The sequence below is a fragment of the Schistocerca piceifrons genome, chromosome X, assembly GCF_021461385.2.
Source record: "Schistocerca piceifrons isolate TAMUIC-IGC-003096 chromosome X, iqSchPice1.1, whole genome shotgun sequence".
NCBI classification, from domain to species: Eukaryota; Metazoa; Arthropoda; class Insecta; order Orthoptera; family Acrididae; genus Schistocerca; species Schistocerca piceifrons.
This window is the reverse complement of record NC_060149.1, coordinates 535,532,248-535,541,692: the sequence shown is the minus strand read 5'-3', so window position 1 is coordinate 535,541,692 and position 9,445 is coordinate 535,532,248. Positions and strand designations below refer to the sequence as shown.

Below are 9,445 nucleotides of genomic sequence, written 5' to 3'. Positions count from 1 at the left end.
GTGAAGATTAGGATTTAATGTCGCAGCGACTAGGAGGTCATTAGAAATGGGGGAGGCAAAGATGGGGAAGTAAACTGACCATGTCTTTTCGTTGAAAGAATCCCACATTTGCCTTAAACAGTGAAGGGAAATCATCGTAAATCTACATCAGGAGGACCAGATGGTGATTTGAATCTCCAGAGTTCCACAAGTAAGGTTCTCAGCGTACAGCATGCTCTCTTTCAAACCAATGGGAAGACATAAAACTGAAGGTAAAAAATAGCAACACCAGAAAATAATTAATGTAGAGTAACGATACTTGTGGAATACATTTGTCTAGGTATCATATTTAAGTAGGGGCAACGGCCTTGCCGCAGTGGATACACCGGTTCCCGTGAGATCACCGAAGTTACGCGCTGTCGGGCGTGGTCGGCACTTGGATGGGTGACCATCCAGGCAGCCATGCGCTATTGCCATTTTTCGGGGTGCACTCAGCCTCGTGATGCCAATTGAGGATCTATTCGACCGAACAGTAGCGGCTTAGGTCAAGAATACCATCATAACGACCGGGAGAGCGGTGTGCTGACCCCACGCCCCTCCTATCCGCGCCGGCCGGTGTGGCCGTGCGGTTAAAGGCGCTTCAGTCTGGAACCGCGTGACCGCTCCGGTCGCAGGTTCGAATCCTGCCTCGGGCATGGATGTGTGTGATGTCCTTAGGTTAGTTAGGTTTAAGTAGTTCTAAGTTCAAGGGGACTGATGACCACAAATGTTAAGTCCCATAGGGCTCAGAGCCATTTGAACCTCCTATCCGCATCCTCCCCTGAGGATGACACGACGGTCAGATAGTCCGTGGCCTGAAGACGGAGTGCTTTTTTCTTAAACATGTTTAAGTGATTAACATTGTAAGATCGCAGATTAGTGTAAACTCGAAGTAAGTCATTGCAAAAGTGAAATACAGGTACAATAATGACCGGTGTAACTGCCAAAATGTTGAATGCAAGTATACAAATGTGCATGCATTGTGTTGTACAAGTGCCGGATGTCAGTTTGTGGGATGGAATTTCATGCTTGTTGCACTTGGTAGGTCAATACAGGGACGATTAATGCTGTTTGTGGGTGACGCTGGAGTTGTTGTCTAATGATGTCCAGTATGCGATTAATTAATGGAGCAGGCCAAGGAAAAATGTCGAAACTCTGTAGAGCATGCTGGGTTACAACAGCGATATGTGGACAGGCGGTACCCTATTGGAAAACATCCCTTGGGATGTTGTTCAAAATGTTCTAATGTGTGTGAAATCTTATGGGACTTAACTGCTAAGGTCATCAGTCCTAAGCTTACACACCACTTAACCTAAATTATCCTAAGGACAAACACCCACACCCATGCCCGAGGGAGGACTCGAACCTCCGCCGGGACCAGCCGCACAGAACATGACTGCATCGCCTTAGACTGCTCGGCTAATCCCGCGCGACGATGCTGTTCTTGAATGGCAGCACAACCGGTCGAATCGCCAGACTGACGTAGCAATGTGCAGTCAGGGTGCGTCATACGAAATCGCACGCCAGACTATAGCTCCAGCTGTAGACCCAGTGTCTCTGTCACGCAGAGGCTGGTTGTAGACGCACAGCTGGCCTTCTAGTAACCAATATACGACCATCATTGCCATCGAGGCAAAACCAGATTTAATCAGGAAAGGCAAGAGGCCTTCGTCGGCCCTCCAATGAGCTCTCGCTTTACACCACTGAAGTAGCAAATGGTGGTGGCTTGGAATCCATGGAATACATGCTTCACGACATCTGGCACGGAGCAGTTCTTGAAGTAACCGATTCGAGTAGTTCGATGAGTCTCTTGGCACCAACTTTGCTCAAAGTGCTGCTGCAGCTGCAGTACGATGCCCCAGAGCCACACCCCTAACATGATGGTCTTCCCTCTCGGTAGTGCCATGTGGCAGTCCGGAGCCCTTGCGGCCGCATATTCTCGTGAGCATCGCTGCCAGCTGTCATGCACAGTGACTACATTCCTGCCAAACCTTTCTGCAGTATCTCAGAAGAAACATCCAGCTTCTAGTAACCCTCTTACACGACCTCGTTAAAAGTCAATGAAATGCTTGTAATGGCGTCTTTGTCGTCCCAAAGGCATTTTTGACTAACATGAGCTCACCAAATCCAGTCTCAAAGGTAACTAACCCTCACAACTGTTGCGGCGTATTTTATAAGACAAACCTGATTTGCATCCTCACAGTGGCACTACTAGTGCCACTCTTATGGGAATGGCGTGAAATTTGAATAGACTCCACCAATCACACGTAGAAACACGCTTACCAGCATTCGTTTATGTCTCACAACTCCTTCCTTTCCCGTTAGTGTATGCATGTCTATTCAGTTTTATCAGATGTCTCATCGGGTCACCGAGCGAGATGGCGCAGTGGTTCAATGGTTCAAATGGCTCTGAGCACTATGTGACTTAACAGCTGAGGTCATCAGTCCCCTAGAACTTAGAACTACTTAAACCTAACTAACGTAAGGACAGCACACACATCCATGCCCGAGGCAGGATTCGAACCTGCGACCGTAGCGGTCGTGCGGTTCCAGACTGAAGCGCCTAGAACCGCCCGGGCGCAGTGGTTAGCACATTGTACTCGCATTCGGGAGGACGGCGGTTCAATCCCGCGTCCGGCCATCCTGATTTCGGTTTTCCGCGATTTCCCTAAAGCTCCAGGCAAATGCCGGGATGTTTCCTTTGAAAGGGCACGGCCGACTTCCTTCCCCATCCTTTCCTAATCCGATGAGACCGATGACCTCGCTGTCTGGTCTCTTCTCCCAATCCACCCAATCCAACTCTCACCGAGCTTACTTATGGAACGTCTTTACTGATGATAAGACATGGTTCATTTATATTAACCGCATTTAAAGAAACTTTTGGTTTAGTCCCAACAAAAACATCAAACCAAACCGCGTGTCCACAACAGTTATGACATGGATCGCGTGGCGCAAAGAAAGTGTTGTGTACTACGAACTGTACCAGAGATATGTCCAGTGCAATTCGTATTAGTTGACAACAACTGAGATGTTTTGCTGTTGCAGTACACCTATTCACTCTTCACAGCGCTCTGTACCACCGCATTTCAAAAGCTCCCATTTTGTTCTTGCCTGAACTGAGTGTTCCAATTCTGTACGATGCAACACTCCTGACAAATTCCAACAGAAAAGAGCACCTAACACTTAAGTTTATATTAAATATTAACAAAGCACTTTTTTCACAACTGATTTCCGTGTTATAGTCAGTCTACGTTTTATATAATCTTTATCCTTCTACCGTTAATTACTCGTATTTTGCTGCCCATTAGCGAAACGTATTCGCTGCTTTTAGTTTATCTCTTCCTAATCTAATTTCCAAGGCATCGTTTGGTTTACTTAGACTAAATTCTCCATTACCCTTGTTCTACCTTTGCTGATATTCATTTTATAACCTCTATTCATGACACTATCCATTCCGTTCAACTGCTTTTGCAAATCTTTTGCTGTTACAGAGAGAATTACAATATCACCAGCAAACGTCTCTTTTCTGGATTTTAATTTTCATTCAAACTACTCCTTCGTATTCTTTACTGCTTACTCGATGTACAGATTGAGTAACATAGGGGGTAAGGCTACAAAATTCTCTCACTTCTTTCTCGACAACTTCTAGCCTTCATGTATTTCGACTACACATTGGTTTCTACACCCATCAAAAAGGTTTTGCATCACTCGGTTCCAAGAGGTCCGGAACCTGTACAGAAAATTGGAATAGAGATCAACGTAAACATGATTTTCGCCCTTTTAGTGCTTATGAAAACCATACACTGCATGTTGTGCTACCACACTGCAAGATCTTCAGAGGTGGTGGTCCGGATTGCTGTACACACCGGTACCTCTAATACCTAGTAGCACGTCCTCTTGCATTGATGCATGCCTGTATTAGTATCCTAAAGGAAGTCATTCACAAGGTGTGCACGACGGTGGGGGGGGGGGGGGGGACGAATGGACGAATTATGCGTTTATGAAGACGAATTCCTTGCCAATATGCTTTCTATATAGTTCCACTGTCGGTAGGGGGATGGCACTTACATATCGTACAGCCGTTACGGCGCCTTCCATGACCACCAGCGGTGTACGTCGTCCCCACGTAATCCCATCCCTAAATAGCAGGTAACCTCGACCATGCTGCACTCGCTGGACAGTGTGTCAACGGCGTTCAGCCTGACCGGGTTGCCTCCAAACACGTATGCGACGATTGACTGATTGAAGGCATATGCGACACTCGTCGGTGAAGAAAACGTGATGCCAAGCCTGAGCAGTCCATTCGGCATGTTGTTGGGCTCATCTGTACCGCTCTGCATGGTGTCGTGGTTGCAAAGATGGACCTAGCCATGAACGTCGGGAGTGAAGTTGCGCATCATGCAGCCTATTGTTCACTGTTTGAGACGTAACACGACGGCCTTTGGCTGCACGAAAAGCATTATTCAACATCGTGGCATTGTTGTCAGGGTTCCTCTGAGCCATAATCCGCAGGTAGCGGTCATCCACTGCAGTAGCAGCCCTTGGGTTACCTGAGCGAGGCACGTCGTGCATGTCCTCCATGTCGGAACAACATCGTTTTGGTTAACTCCGAGCTGCCTGGACACTTCCTTTGTTGAGAGCCCTTCTTGGCAAAAAGTAACAACGCGGGCGCGATCGCACCGCGGTATTGATCATCTAGGCATGGTTGAACTGCAGGCAACACGAGCCGTGTACGTCCTTCCTGGTGGAATGACTGGAACTGATCGGTTGTCGGACCCCCTCCGTCTAACAAGCGCTGCTCATGCATGAATGTTTACATCTTTGGGCGGGTTTAGTGACATCTCTGAACAGTCAAAGGGACTGTGTCTGTGATACAATATCCACAGTCACCGTCTATCTTCAGGAGTTCTGGGAACTAGGGTGATGCAAAACTTTTTTTATGTGTGTATATAGGGGACTGATGACCTCAGATGTTAAGTCCCATAGTGGTCAGAGCCATTTGTGTGTATATAAGGTGTTAATAAACTGTGGTCCACTGTATTTTATCCCTGTTATCGGTGTGTCTCTTAGTTAACGGTGTTGACTGTTTTTTCAATACACGCAGGCCAGGGTGACCGAGCGGTTCTAGGCGCTACAGACTGGAACCGCTCGACCGCTACGGTCGCAGGTTCGAATCCTGCCTCGGGCATGGATATGTGTGATGTCCTTAGGTTAGTTAGGTTTAAGTACTTCTAGGGGACTGATGACCTCAGAAGTTAAGTCCCATATTACTCAGAGCCATTTCTCAATACAGACAAACAGTACTGTATATACGTAAGTTAGCCTTTCTTCAGTCCATCTTATAGTACAGGTACAATACTACCGCCTGTGTCCCTAAAATTTTCTGGAATTCAAAGTGATCTTACCTGAGCTGGGCTTCTACCCGTTTTTACATTCTTCTGTAAGTGATTCGTGTCAGTACTTTTCATCCATCTCTTACCAGACCCATAGTTCGGTAATATTATTATCTGTCAGCAAGCGTCAGCTTATAAATCGGAAGTATTCCGTTCTTCTTGACATATGGTTGTATATCGTCTGTATGATATATCTAGCATGCCAGGTGGAATAGTTTTGTGGTGTATTTTCTCTCAAGAATACTTGCAGAATACTTGCAGAAAATGTCGTCTACTCCAAATGCCTTGTTTCGACTTATTTGGTTCAGTGCTATATCAGATTCTTCTCACAACATAATTTCTTCCATCTCATCATAATTTACTTCCTCTTCCCTTAGTATAATATTATTATCTTCAGGTTCATTTCCCTAGTGTATCACATCTGCATATTCCTTACACCCTTCAGTTTTCCCTACTTTGCCTAGTACACATTAGTTTGCTGTCTGAGCTCTTGATATTTATACAACTGCTTCCATTTTCTTCAAAGGTCGCCTTAATTTTACTATAACTGGCTTATTCCCCACAGTCTAATATGCTTCTTCATCCTTGATCCACTCTGTTCAGCCTATTTATATTTTCTGTCAGTCCCATTATTGTCGAATATATTATTATTTTAAGCTGTATTTGATGTATTTTTGTATTTTCTCCTTTCACAAATGAAATTCAATGTCTAATGTGCTATCCAAGGAATTTGTTTATCTATCACGAAAGCTGCTATCACTGTTAAGCCACTCTACAACAGTTCCAATAAAAAACGATTTACTTCCTACAGGAATTTACATTCATATAAGAGAACACTAGATACATAAACAATATATCTACGATCTAAGATGGGACACCTGCGTAGTGCGTGGGATTCAGAGCTGTCGAAGCATATATTAGAGAAACTCCATCCCAGTCAAAGGTTAAGCGTGGGCTATAATGAAACATTGAATGGCTACTGATGAACTATGTCTGGTGAATGAGGTTTTCAGTTAGTAACACGCCTAACACAGAGATCAAAAAATAATTACAAATGCTACTCAACAGTACTGCTGTGCAATTAATTCCATTTGATCTTCATTTGTAGTGTTCAGTTTATATTTGGCGAGTCTGAAAATTATTTATAACTATGCTTTATATCAAAATCCTCGTTGCAGAAATGCGAGTAATACTCATTAGCCTATTTGTTTGGCCAACTCGGCGGCCTTCGGCACCACATCTCTGAAACGCCAAGTAAGGGACACTCCAGAAAGAGTTCAGCTGTGGAAATACTATTTATCCCGTCGCCAGCTTGATACGTGGCAACATTCCAGAATATCTTTGACCAAGGAGTAAGGAAGTCTTCAGAAAACGTCTTGCCCAATACGTTTTCTCACTTCCTTGACTCAATACCATGTAGATCTAAAGGTGATATTCTGGCAGATTTGCACACTTGTTAATGCCTCCTTTTTCTGCTTCTGCTGAAATGATTTTTAGTTTCTTGTGAATACACTTTTGTAGTGCCTTAATAGTGCCTCTGAATAATTTGTTAACTGCATTTTGTTATGTGCCTACTCCTGTTGCTCCGTTTTCGTTGTTTCATGATAGTTCTGTAACACTGTCTCACTATGATTGCGGCCTGCAGGTAGACATAGGCCGTTTAGGGAAAAAAAGTGCGTATTATCTTGCTATTTCGTCACAAAATGGGCACGCTTTTGTTCGGGTTACTTTGTTTTATTCAAAAAGACTTTCTTCGTAAGGATGTCATGATAGGTTGTAATTCATTTGAATTAATACAGTGCCTACTTTACAACGTTTCCATGTTTATTTGTTGAAACAAAATGAAAATGAGATCTAAAATTATCCTTAGCAATACATTCTCCCGTACTGTTTAAATCCGTCTGACAGTACTTCGATAGTACTTCGACAGTACTTCGATAGTACTCTAGTGAGTAATTAATTTGGCGGTCAGGATTTCATAGAGCCAAGTTTAAAATCATTCTGACTTAGATTTACCATGATTTCCTTAAAATGCTTAAGGAAAATGCTGGCGTTATTCGCATGAAATGACGTGGCCAATTCATTTCTCCACCCTTCCTGCCTCACCTCCAATGACGTCATTGTCGATCAGACATTAAATAATCAGACCATCCGTTTCTCTTTGACTTTTGAAACGTGTCCATGGAAAATGACGAATAAAAATTCAAACCAAAAGAATTCTTCTTGAAGCAGCACAACTGTCACGAGCTGCATCCACTGCTAATCCCCTCTACCCCATGCTTAGTCAGTATCCTAAGCGAACAAATTGTTACAAATGTTAAAAGACTTTTTCTATTTGCTGGCCGGTTTTCTAACACTTGAAAAATATTCTTCTTAAACACCAAATTTGCAAGATTCAGCATGTCACCGCAAGTAAATTGCTAGAACTGCGAGAAAGAAGACAGGTAATAAATACACTCATACCTACGTGACAACGCGGCGAACGAAAAGGTCACGAACGTATCCACCAACCTATTTCTTTTCTTTTTTTGCAGGCGATCGCAGCTTGGGCTTCTCTCTGTTTTTGAAAGATATTTAATGTGGAAAGTCAAACCACAATAATAAATAGTTTTATGATAGTGAATTCGAATGCTGCAACGTGCCCTGTAGATCATAGGCGTTACGTGCGAAGCGTTGCGATGATTCGGACGCATGCTGGCTGGTGTTAGGAGGCTTGTGGCTGCTGACTGTCGTCTGTTGCATCTAGAGGAAACTCTTGACCAGCAATGGTTTTGATCAGCACAGGCAGCCGCGAGTTCTTACGTGGAACGGGTTTTGGAATATTGTTTTCTAGTAAGGGTTTCAACCTAATAGTTTTAGCTGTCGTAATGCGGTTTAAGCACTAGAGGAAGTAGTGGGCAAGAACTCTCGACTAATTTCGGTATATGAAGTTACAATGAAATCCAGAGCACTAGCTGCTTACAGGTGTCGATAAATATCAACGGGGACAGATGAAAACGTGTGCCCCGACTTGGAATCGAGCCCAGGATCTCATGCTTATATGGCAGACGCTCTATCCGTCAGCCTTCGAGGACACAGAGGAGAGTGAGACTGCAGGAACTTATCTCTGGCACGCTCCCCGTGAGACCCACATTTCCAACTTACTGTCCACACATTTTTAGTGCCCCTGCCCACTTAACTCATTACTCGCGGCAGTCAACCTACCGACTGTAATTGTAATTTCATTCTTCGAGAGCTGCAAGATCACCAATGGTATCTGTTCTTTCGGACATGTCCGGAAGAACAGATACCATCATATAAATAAGGCTTACTGGCCAATGATCGTCTTCAGTGCGGATGCACTCACATTGCTCAAACTCTACGGGAATCGGTAGATTGACTGTCGCGAGTAATGATTCAAGTGGGCTGGGGCATTACTAATGTAGTGTGTGGACAATAAGTTGGAAATGTGGGTCTCACGGAGAGCGTGCACGAGATAAGTTCCTGTAGTCGCACTGTCCTCTGTGTCCTCGATGGCTCAGTCGGGTAGAACGTCTGCCATGTAAGCAGAAGATCCCGGGTTCGAGTCCTGGTTGGGGCACACGTTTTCAATTGGCCCCCTTGATACTTATCAACGCCTGTAAGCAGCTAATCGTCTGAATTTCATTCTTCGAGAGCTACGAGATCACCAATTTCAATGTAAGTCGGTCGTGGACAAGTCTATGCTCGTGAACATATTTATTGTGGGTTCGGACGGTCTGGTGGACTGGTTCTTGCTCATTACCTGAAGCTCTGTTGATCGATTCTCACCAGAGCTACAAAGTTTAACACCCACCAAAAGAGGTTCATCAGTTCTGGTAAAGCCAAGTGAAGTACACAATGACTGACTGTTCTTTCGAAACCCATTGAAATAACGATGTATCCCGCTAGTATTATTATGGGTGGAGGTTACACTAAACAACCGAACTAGGTTAATAATTGGCTCCTTTTACCGACCTCCCGACTCAGCAGCATTAGTGGCAGAACAACTGAGAGAAAATTTGGAATACATTTCA

At 44.3% G+C, this 9,445-nt stretch overlaps 1 non-coding gene and 1 pseudogene across 1 annotated transcript; both read left to right on the top strand.

Annotated features, from left to right (window-relative positions):
* The first annotated feature begins 337 nt into the window (after positions 1-337).
* Positions 338-455, top strand: LOC124723405 (annotated as a pseudogene).
* An 8,462-nt stretch (positions 456-8,917) lies between these two features.
* On the top strand, positions 8,918-8,991 carry Trnat-ugu. The gene has a single exon. It is a non-coding gene; the product is annotated as a tRNA-Thr (tRNA).
* Positions 8,992-9,445: the final 454 nt, after the last annotated feature.